This window comes from Rattus norvegicus, chromosome 2 (assembly GCF_021556685.1).
Source record: "Rattus norvegicus strain SHRSP/BbbUtx chromosome 2, alternate assembly SHRSP_T2T, whole genome shotgun sequence".
Lineage (NCBI taxonomy): Eukaryota > Metazoa > Chordata > Mammalia > Rodentia > Muridae > Rattus > Rattus norvegicus.
Genome location: NC_141535.1, coordinates 180,482,166 through 180,491,762, shown reverse-complemented (window position 1 = coordinate 180,491,762; position 9,597 = coordinate 180,482,166). Strand labels below are relative to the sequence as shown.

The 9,597-nt window shown below is 38.3% G+C and overlaps 1 long non-coding RNA gene across 1 annotated transcript; it reads left to right on the top strand.

Annotated features, from left to right (window-relative positions):
* The first annotated feature begins 5,166 nt into the window (after window positions 1-5,166).
* Lce1fl1 (late cornified envelope 1F like 1) lies at window positions 5,167-7,006 on the top strand. Its single transcript, XR_015678146.1, has 2 exons — window positions 5,167-5,244; window positions 6,204-7,006. It is a non-coding gene; the product is annotated as a late cornified envelope 1F like 1 (long non-coding RNA).
* The last annotated feature ends 2,591 nt before the right edge of the window (window positions 7,007-9,597 follow it).

Genomic DNA, 9,597 nt, shown 5'->3' with positions numbered 1-9,597 from the left:
TTACAGAAGCTTTTCAGTTTCATGGAGTCACATATTTTTAATTGTTGATCTTAGTACCTTTTCTGTTCATAAAATTTTCTCCTATACCAATGACTTCAAGCCTATTTCCCACTTTCTTTTCTATTAAGTTTACTGTACCTTGTTTTATGTTCAGTTTCTTGATCCGGTTGGACTTGAGTTTTGTCCAGCGTGATATATACCCAATTGCATTTTCCTGCAGGCTGCACTCTTTCCTGAAGATGCTTTCTTTTGATCACTGTATTGTTTTGTTGCTGTTGTTGTTGTTGTTGTTGTTGTTGTTGTTTTTTGCTTCTTTGTGAAAAAAAATCAAGTGTCCATAGTTGCATAGGTTTATTTTTCAGTCTTTGAATAAATTTTGTTAATTATCCTGGATATTTCAGTACCAATAACATGGGAGTTATTATTTTTTATTATTTTTACCACTATTGCTGTGTAATACAGCTTGAGGTCAGGGATAGTGATTCTCCAGATGAATTTGTTGTTCAGAATTGTTTGTTTTCTCTACTATCTGTTTTTTTTTTGTATGCCCATATGAAGTTGAGAATTGCTCTTTAAAGGTCTGTTAAAATATGTGTTGGATTTTGTTTATGGGAATTCTGTTGAACATGAGGAATGATTTGTCTAAGAATGACCTTTTCTCTGTTAATCTTACCAATCCATAAGCATAGATCTTCCCATCTTCTGATAACTTCTTTAATTTTTTCTTCTGGAACATGAGATTTTTGTGTAACCCGTTATACATACTAACTAAAAGGAAAAAAATCACATGATCATCTCATTAGATACTGAAGAAGCCTTTGAGAAAATCCAACACCCCTTCATTTTATAAGAGGGATTAGGGACTCACGGTACATACCTAAATATAATTAAAGAAATACACACCAGGACAATATCAAATTAAATAAGGAGAAACTTGAAACAATTCTACTAAAATTGGGGCAAGGACAGAGTGCCCACTTTTTTCCTGTCTATTCAATATAGTACTAGAGGTTTTATGTACAGCAATAATACAAGAAAAGCAGATCAAGTGCTTCAAATTTAAAAGGAAGAAGTAAATGTATCAGATGTGATAGTATACATAGGCAACCATATAAATTTTACTAGAGAATTCTTCCTGTTGATAAACAACTTCAGCAAAGTGACTGAATATAAAATTAACTCTCAAGAAATCAATAGTCTTCCTGTATACAAATGACAATGGCATTAAGAAAGAAATTAGGGGGAAAACACATCACAACAGCCACAAACAAAATAAAATATCGTAGCGTAACTCTAACCAAACAAGTGAAAAAAATCGTTCCTTTGTAGTAGCACAATATATTTTTTTCTTTTCTTTACCTCTTTTCTTTTTCCCCACCTGTGAGGGATCTCTAGGTTGGTTCTATATGGTGGCAGTTATGAAAGATGCCACCTCATTACTGAAGCTCTCTGTCTGACCACAATTTACTAGCTATGGTGTTCACATTGGCTAGAGTTTTATGTCTCCAAAGATTACACTGAAAGCTAGATTCTAGTTTTCTTCCAGAAAGCCTGCTACGCATACATTCCTATGGTTAGGCAAGTCAGCTGAGGACCTGGGTGTTGTCTTGCCCAGAGCACAAATATGGACTAGCTGCCTCAGCCACATCATCCTAGAAATCTCAAGATGAGCCTGGCATAACCGCCACTGGATAAATCAGGAATCAGTTCCTGACCTCTCCCAGTAACTGGGAGCAGAAGCATAAAGTCAACCCTGATAAAACAGTGACTGACCCTTCAAGGTCATGTGACCACACATACCTCAGTCTGTCTCAGAGGTTAGGTTCCATTAGTGTGATCCAAGTCTTTAGCAATATCTGTTCCTAAGCTATCAACGAAGATGGTAATGTGAGGCTTATGCATCACCAAATGTGTACAGGATGAATGTGTTCAATTAGAGATTATAAGAAAAAAATATAAACCCAAAAAAGTTTAAGGAATGCTCTTGAACATATTAAACATAATAGATTAAAGAAAGAAAGGTGGAATCAAGCTACATTATTAAGGCTTCTAAAGTTGTAATATACATTTTAGAAAAAATCATAAACAAAGAGTCAAAAATCACATCATTCATCTAAAAACAAATTTGTGAGTCGGAAGGAAAATATTTCAGATAAAATACTGAAAGCTATTGATATCATGAAACTCTTTATTTCTCCTAGGTGACATATGGGGCTGAACAAGTCTTTGCTAATTAATTTGTTGTAGTCATTCTTGGGAGTTCATATGGGCATTAGATCTTGTCTCCTATGCAGAAGTACACTGACTGTATTTTTTTTACATGTAACACTTTAATTAGCATTATTAACAAATTCTAAAGTAAAATGATTTTGAATTCCGAAAATACAAATATTTAATATCTTTTTATAATAGGAAAGGCATCTCTGATATTTGAAAAACACTTTCAGGTAAAGACAAAAGGATTATTTAAAGAACTGTTTGGGTATAAATTTTATATTTCATGTTAAGAAATAGTATGATAAACTAAATAATCATTTAGTGTTGTTGATACTTTTTTGATAGTAAAATACAATTTTTCTGTATAAAGTTATTTACTAAATGATTGATTGATTGATTGATTGATTGATTTTTGAGATGTGTCTCAAGTGGATCAGGCTTGCCTTGAGCTTATGTACCAGAAAAAAACTTTTTTTTTATTAACTTGAGTATTTCTTATATACATTTCGAGTGTTATTCCCTTTCCCGGTTTCCGGGCAAACATCCCCCTCCCCCCTCCCCTTCCTTATGGGTGTTCCCCTCCCAACCCTCCCCCCATTGCCGCCCTCCCCCCATAGACTAGTTCACTGGGGGTTCAGTCTTAGCAGGACCCAGGGCTTCCCCTTCCACTGGTGCTCTTACTAGGATATTCATTGCTACCTATGGGGTCAGAGTCCAGGGTCAGTCCATGTATAGTCTTTAGGTAGTGGCTTAGTCCCTGGAAGCTCTGGTTGCTTGGCATTGTTGTACTTTTGGGGTCTCGAGCCCCTTCAAGCTCTTCCAGTTCTTTCTCTGATTCCTTCAATAGGGGGCCTATTCTCAGTTCAGTGGTTTGCTGCTGGCATTCGCCTCTGTATTTGCTGTATTCTGGCTGTGTCTCTCAGGAGCGATCTACATCCGGCTCCTGTCGGTCTGCACTTCTTTGCTTCATCCATCTTGTCTAATTGGGTGGCTGTATATGTATGGGCCACATGTGGGGCAGGCTCTGAATGGGTGTTCCTTCAGTCTCTGTTTTTAATTTTTATAGGTGATCAACATCATTCTCTCAACACCATATTAATCCTTTTCCTAATTTTCTTCTCAGTGATGTGACATCTGACAGTACCAGTAATCATATTCAATTTCCATTAGACATAACTCATGGCTTCTGTACATCCAGCAACATTCTAATATTAACACCAGAGTAGCATATACCTAAAGGAGGATTAAATGCAAATTCATGCAAAGTTTAACATAAAAATATTTTCTAAGACAAATACAATGAAACAGACAAAAATAAGGAAACCTATTATTTCTAGTATTAACCACCCCATTAATATTATTAGGGAATATTATTTTGGAAAATTTTGTGTTTTCTTTGGTCCTTTTTATATACATTGTGTATTGAATATTTTCATTTTTATATTAACTTTTTTCCATATTTACTTTAGATCCTGATAACCTCTCACCTTCCAGTCAACTCACCCATCCCCCACAATACTACTGTAGTCCTTCTCTTCTCCTCACAACATGTGAGGGCTTCCTGGGTAGCCCAAAACCTGGCACTGCAAGTTTCTGTATGGCTAGGTACTTCCTCTCCCACTGATGCCCAACGTGTTAGTTCAACTAGAATACCATATCCTTCATACTGGCTGCTGCTTTTGGGAAAGCTCCTATTCTAGCTCTTCAGGACCCTCTTGGATAGCAAGCTGTACAACTGCTACATCTGTGCATGAACTTGTAGGTCCAGTCCATGTATGTTCTTTGGTTGGTGTTTCAGACTCTGAAAGCCACACGTGTACAAGTTAGTTGATTCTGTTAGTCTTCCTGTGGAGTTTCTATCCCATTTAAAGCCCACAATCCTTCCTTCATAAGAAGCCACAGGTTCCATTCTCTGTTAGGCTGTAGCTGTTTGTATCTGTCTGAGTCAGCTGTTTTTAATTATTGTTTCCAAGGCAAATATTTAATTTTTATTTAATATATATAAAATATTAAAATATATTTGAACTTTGTTTTTATGTGTTTGTGTTTGACACTATGTATGTGAGTCAATTTACTTGATCAGTATGTATGATTACAGTGTGTGATTATGTGTACAAGTTTGTTTGAGTGTATTATAGTACCATTGTAGTTAAAAGGAGGTTGTTGCATGCTCTGACTCTAAAGTTACAATTTGTCCAGAGTTGCCCCACTTAGGTGCTAGAATCAATCTCAGATTCTCTTTAAGAGCAGTGTGCATTCTCCACAGACGAGCTATCTCTCAATTGTGTGTTTAAACTGCATATTACCTACAAAATATTTAGCATTTGAACATATGCTTGTTGGAAAACATGTAAGAGGATATTCTGTTTCTGTGAAACATTTTTATCCTTGTCTTGAAATTTCATTGATTTTCATATATTCCCATAAATATTATCCTTAATATTCCATGGTAGTAGTTTATGCGGGACATGATATGGGCTAAAATACTTTCAGAATGAGACCTCAACATGTCTTGGTGCTGAGCCAAATACACCATGCAGAGTTTTACTGCTGTAGATGTCTAAAGGGCACCCACATAGGCACAACTGTTAAAGTATCAGAATGGATGCAAACTTGCAAGAATGTTTAAGGATTCATTAGCTAAGCATGGGCTACCACTGTCACATATTACAGTAAGAAGCAGCAGATTTGGAGGATGATCATAAAATAAGTTGTGCCTAATGCAGATGATCTGTAGGAATGCTGGGTTTAAGGATCTATGAATATACTTCCTTATCACATGCCTAAGTCATGCTCTAAGAAAGATGCAGCTTGCCTTTCCTGAAAAGAGGAAGGCTGATGAGTTATATCTTCTCATGATCTGTCATAAAACCATGTGGGCGTCAGGAGGCAGGGCATCTCATTTCCAGTCTCTGTCTCACAGGTTGGGACATAGCCCAGGGTCAGAATAAAAGGACCTGTAGACTGGACTCTTTCATCCACTCACTGGCTGAGATAACCACAGATCTTTTGCTACCACTCCTCTTGGTAAGTGTCCACTGGAATGAAGGAAAGACTTCAGAGCAGAGCCAGATTAGAGCTGGATAGACACTTGGAACATCCTTCCTCCCTGAGACTACATTGGCATATCATAAAACATGGTAAAGTCTGAGGGATGAGCCAATAGTGACATTGGAAGACACTAGGCACATCCTTGATAGTAAGAGACACTGAAAATCTTTGCATATTTTGGCTCTGGGGAGCACTAGGTACCTTCAGCTTATAGGGCTGCTTAGGGTGGGACATTCAGCACAGATAACTGTGCATCTAGACAGGTTGCCAGGGGTAATTGATGTTCTGATGAAAATGTTTCCCTTCCCTGCACTGATGAGCTCCTGCAAGGAAAGTCAACAGGGTCTCAGTGTGGCTTGGGAAAAAAGTCCTGTGTTTAGGATCTGTTCACACATTTCTGTGATCAATAAGACGTGACCAGTATGACACAGACTTTTCTACCCTTAGAGTAGATGGTAATTGGGATACTTCTGACCTCTCATCTTACAACATAATCTAGTATTCCTAGGAGGTATGAACAGGGTTTACATACTTTTCTGTCATGGGCTGAGGTTTTTCACTAAATGTGTTAGAAGGTCCTTTGAGACGCTAACCATAAAAACTACTCTCCTTCAGGTTATGATTATTCTCTCCCCAACAACGAGCTATCTCTAAAATAGCACAGACACTTGCCTATATGAAGATTAAAAACAGCAAACCAATCTAAGTCCATCAGTTATTTATTTAGTGCTGCTGGATTTCAAATAATCGTATCTCATGTGTATAGATTCCTGATGGTTAAAGACAAGATGAACAGGATGTGATAGTTTGATCATATTATAAATGGAGTGACTATTGGTGGTATTTCTATGATGATCAGTAATGCTTCTGTGGGGCCAGCATTGGTCAGGTTACCACAATGTCTGGTGTCTTATATATTTATGACTCTCTTACAGGTCCTGAACACCCACAGCTGAGATGTCTTGCCAGCAGAGCCAGCAGCAGTGCCAGCCCCCTGCCAAGTGCCCTCCCAAGTGCCAGACTCCAAAGTGTCCTCCAAAATGTCCCCCAAAATGTCCTCCCAAGTGTCCCCCTGTGTCTTCCTGCTGTAGCCTGGGTTCTGGGGGCTGCTGCAGTTCTGGTAGCTGCTGTGGCTCCAGCTCTGGTGGCTGCTGCAGCACTGGGGGAGGAGGCTGCTGCCTGAGTCACCACAGACGTCGCAGATCTCTCAGTCGCCATCGCCACAGCTCTGGATGCTGTAGCAGTGGTGGCAGCAGTGACTGCTGTGGCAGCAGTGGCTGCTGTGGCAGCAGCCAGCAGTCTGGAGATTGCTGCTGACCTGGGTGTGGAAGACTTCACACAAATGGTGTTGGAGGATTCATGCTCAGAAGACACCCCAATTCTTCTTCCTCTCTTCTCCTGCTTTCCTCCTTACTCTGCTCTCTGATGTGCTGAAAACTCCTAAAAATGTTCTGTATTCTCCTCAGAAAATATCAATCCCTCGTTTCTTCTGTGTTATAAATTTAAAAAGCCTTGATAATCCTCCCTGACAAGATGATTGCATATTTTTTCATGGCTTATCCTGTTTCCCATCTCATAGTCATCTTTTCCTTCCAACAGACCATGGTATCCAGAGCTATTGTCCTCTTTTAGAAGTGTGTGTCTTTTCTTTGATGTTATATAAACTGCTGTACTCTATCTGTATAACTTTATTTCTCTTTGTAATATTAAACTTGGTTTGAATACATAAATGTAGAAAGTAATTTCTCATAATTATAAAACCAGGGGACAAACTCAATTTCAGGTAATTTGAAGGTACACGTCCATGTTAGCCACTCATTAGAAGGACCATGATTCTACACTGAGATAAATGTGAGCAAGCAGCTCATTGCTCAATCAAATCCGTTCCTCTTTACATTCTCATTGGTATCCTGCAAACCAAGTGTTGCACAAAAATGCTGATACTTACATTTTTCTTCAAGTCATTTTCCTGCTGAAACTTCTGTGTTATAGTGTGGGAACTCTGTACAGCTGACCATTGGCAAAGCTCTCATTCTTTCCCCTCTGTTAGTGCCTGCTGAAATCTTGACAAATGTTGAGTTCATTATAGGATAGTGAAATGTTTGGAAGTCTTTTCACGTGCCTCCTCCCTACTTCTGTGCTTTAATTTAATACAAGTCACTGCAGTGTTTCTCAGACTAATTTGTCTTTGTTCTTGTGGGTTCCTTCTGGTTTCTAACTTTGTTCTCTGTCCTTACTAGGAAAGAGTCTTGGTCATCATTTATTACTGCCATTTCCACAGAAAAGATTCAGCCCCAGTGTCCAGATCTATTAAATAAAAGTTGTTGTGATATTTAATCACATTGCTATCTACAATTTAAGCAAAATAAAAGTCAGTAATTTAAATGTAAAGTTAAATTTTGTTTGCACACTATTTTGGGTATATGCCATACAGAGTAATGTACACACTGAATAGTATTGAGAACTCACCACTTGCAATTTGAACAAGTCATAAAATGGCATAATTTCATTATAAAGGTAAAGAAAAATATGATAAAAACAAACTTCAATAAAATTTAATCATATATGTTAAAACAACTGGTTTTTTATTTTGAATAAGTATAATGAATAATATTTATTTATGGGGGGAACATATATTACTTCGCTTCAATATATAAAATTTTATGTCATTTTATTAGTGATTCTATCTATTGTCTTATAAATGAATTAATCACTTTTAGGGCTGATATTTCCTTATTTATTTATTTACATTTTACATCCTGGCACACCTTCCAGAATCCTGAAACTTCCCTTAACCCTTCTCCTTTGACAGGGTGGAGACCTTCTAGGTATCACCCCACCCTGTTGCATCTCTACAGAATTAGGAACATCATCTTCCTCTGAGGTCAGACAAGAAAGCTCTATTGTCAAAAGTTTTTTAGAAGCAGCCTAAAGCTTTAGGGACAGTTAAACTTCTAGTTGTTGGGAAACCCACATTGATTGTCAGTTACATCTCTGCTATATGTGTGCCAGAGGTCTCTGTCCAGCCAGTAAGATGTTCTTGGATTGGTGGCTCAGTCTCTTGAGAGCTCACAGCTATCGAGATTAGTTAACTTTGCTGGTCTTCAAGTGATGTTCCTATTCACCACAGATCCTTTAATCCATCCCCAACATCTGTCCAACATTGGCTGTGGGCATCTGTCTCTGTTTCAGTCAGCTACTGGGTAGAGCCTCCCACAGGACAGCTATGCTAGACTCCTGTGAGCAAGTGTAACAGAGTATTATAAATAGATACAGGGTCTGGTGCTTGCCTATGGGTTGCTTCTCACATTGTCTTGGTTATTGGATGGCAATTCCTTCTAGCTTGGCTCTTTCTTTGTGCCAGTGTTTCTTTTTAGACATGACAAATTTTGGATAGAAAGTTTTCTCGGTGGGTTGGTATCATTATCCCTCTACTGGGAAATCTGCCAGGCTATTTCAGATTCCACATCCCCACAGTTAGCCATCTTGGTTAAGCTCATCCTCTCTATCCCCTGGGAACCTAATGCACCACAGGACTCCCAATTCCCTTACCACTACTTTAGGAAGCTGCATATTTCCATTCGTTTTCCTGACCCTCTGGACCTCTTGTCTCTTTCCACACCTGATCTTGTCCCCATACTTCCTTTCTCATCCCCTGTACCAACTAGATCTCTCCCTTTTTCTGCTTATAATGAGAAATTTTTCCACTTTTTAGCTGAATTCAAACATCGTCACTTGGGCCTTTCTTCCTCTTTAAGTTCTTTGGGTATTTCATAGCTTTCTTGTACTTTATGGCTAATATCCAGTTACCAGTGAATATGTGCCATGCTTTTCCTTTTGGGTCTGGGTTACCTCATTCAGAATGATATTTTCTAGTTCCATGTATTTGACTGGAAAAATCATGATGTCCTTGTTTTAGATAGCTGAATAGTATTCTAATGTGTAAATAAACCACGTTTTCTGTGCCCATCCTTTGGATGAGGGACATCTGGGTTGTTTGCAGCTTTTGAGTATTACAAATAAGGCTACTAAGAAACTTCAGGAGTACATGTCCTTGTGGTTTGTTGAAGCATTTTTGGATATATGTCTAGGAGTGGTATAGCTGCACTGTCAGGTAGAACTATTTCTAGTTTTCTGAGAAATGCCAGAGTGTTTTCCTAAGTAGTTGTTCAAGTGTGCAAACCCACTAGAAATGGAGGAGTATCTCCCTTTCTCCACAACCTAGCTAGCATGTGCTGTCACTTGAGTTTTTGATCTTATCCATTCTGATTGTTGAGGATAGAATCTCAGGGTCATTTTGATTTACATTTTCCTAATAACTAAGGATTT